Genomic DNA, 1,782 nt, shown 5'->3' with positions numbered 1-1,782 from the left:
GGGTTGTGGGGGTGGCAGGTCATCTAGGCCTCCTAGTTGCCCTCCTAAATTCGACCAATCCAGTGAGGAGGAGCTGTGGGCGGGACCGGCTCCGCTGGCAGAGCGGCGTGAAAAATTTCTCGAGTCTGAGCGACAGACAGCCTTTTCACAGCACGCTGGGGGTGAAAGGGGTGCGTTGCCTGGGAGTTTAGGGAGGAGGAGGAGGGGCCGGTCGGGTAGTTGAGGAATGGGAGCCCGGGGCTCTCGGTTAGGGAGGTTAACCCGTATCAAACGGGGACCGCGGGTCAACCTCGTATTGCACTGTCGCCCTGCCACTAATGCAGGGTGACCTTGGACGTGTTACTTCAATGCTCTGAATTGAATGCCTTGAGTAAATTGGAGTTAGTAATATCCACCACGGTGCTTGTGAAGGTTAACAGAGAAGGTGGGAAACGTCTCGGCACGTGGTAGGCCCTAAATAGTGTGGGTCCCACAACCTCCTTATTCTACAAATGAGGACACAGGACACAGATTTAAAAAGATTAAATGACTCGTTCACTGTCAGGTAGTGGCAGAGACCCAGGCTCCAAGTTCCATACTCTGTGCCCTACCTGGCCATCGCTCGGGGAGGGAAAACATTCCAGGATCACCTTAATGAGCTGTCTCCCTTTGCTGTCTGTGGATCTTTCCCTGGTCCTCGCCCACCCCTCTCCTGTTCCTGCAAAAGCTGTGTTACAACTCGGGGCCTCAGGGCCTTGGGGCTGCACAGCCTTGGTGCAACTTCTGGAGGGTAGTTGTCTGGCTTCTTCCATGGCTTCTGAACGAGGGACAGGATGGTGCTTTCCTAAGTTCCTTTGGGGCGCGTAAATTTCCACTAAAGTTTAATGGTTAAAATTTAAACTCAGGAACAGGGAGCTCCAGGTCCTCTACTATTTCTAGCTAGCTGGGGAAAGATTAACTCAGTGAACCAACATTTATCCAGTGTCCGCTGAGTAGGCAAGAATGCCTTTCCAGGCCAAAAGGAGCCTGTGGCCTCAAGGCTCCTTAGCATTCAGGTGCACAGGTGACCTCACCATTCCTCTGACTTGTGCGTGCTGCTCTTGCCCCTAATTTAGCTCTTAATCACTTGCTGCCTCCTGGTGTTTCTCGTGGTATGATTTAACTCTAGATTTGCTGTTGACTTTTTATACAGTATTATATGTCTGTCTCCCTTCCTGTCTTGTAGCCCGAAACCTAAACCTGATCCTGGGAAAGCCTGTTGCCCAGTTCTTCAAACATGCCCTTATGTTTCCCACTTTCTTTTCAGGAATTCATTTGACCCTTTGAAGTTCCAGCTAAAATGTCTTTTCCAGAAAGCCTTGCTGGACCTACTCAGTTGGAGTGAAATAGCAGTCCCTTTTCCATAGGTACTTGGTGTGTACCTTGCTTGGGACTGCTCCTAGTAGACTTTGTGTTCTGGGGTTTATGTACATGTCACCTACGGAAAGCTGCTGTGAACATCCACAAATAGGTTGGCTGTTCCCTTTCCTTGCTCCCGTAGCATCTTACCGTCTAACACAGCATCCCTTTACGGCTTGATTTGCCTTCTCCATCAGATTGTAAAACTTTAATGGCAGGAATCATGCTTGTTTTCACTTTGCATTTCCAGCACCTTCCTCAGTACTACAACCGTCCTGAACAGTAGGCTCCCTGCCTATTTCATAAACTTGTTCGCAACAGACTTTACCTTGTTCATACAGTATCTCTGAACCAAAGATTTTTGGGGAAGTTAGGAGTTCTCCTTGAATCTCGGACTACTCTAAA

This window comes from Desmodus rotundus, chromosome 8 (assembly GCF_022682495.2).
Source record: "Desmodus rotundus isolate HL8 chromosome 8, HLdesRot8A.1, whole genome shotgun sequence".
NCBI lineage: Eukaryota > Metazoa > Chordata > Mammalia > Chiroptera > Phyllostomidae > Desmodus > Desmodus rotundus.
Note: the sequence above shows the minus strand (reverse complement) of the source record.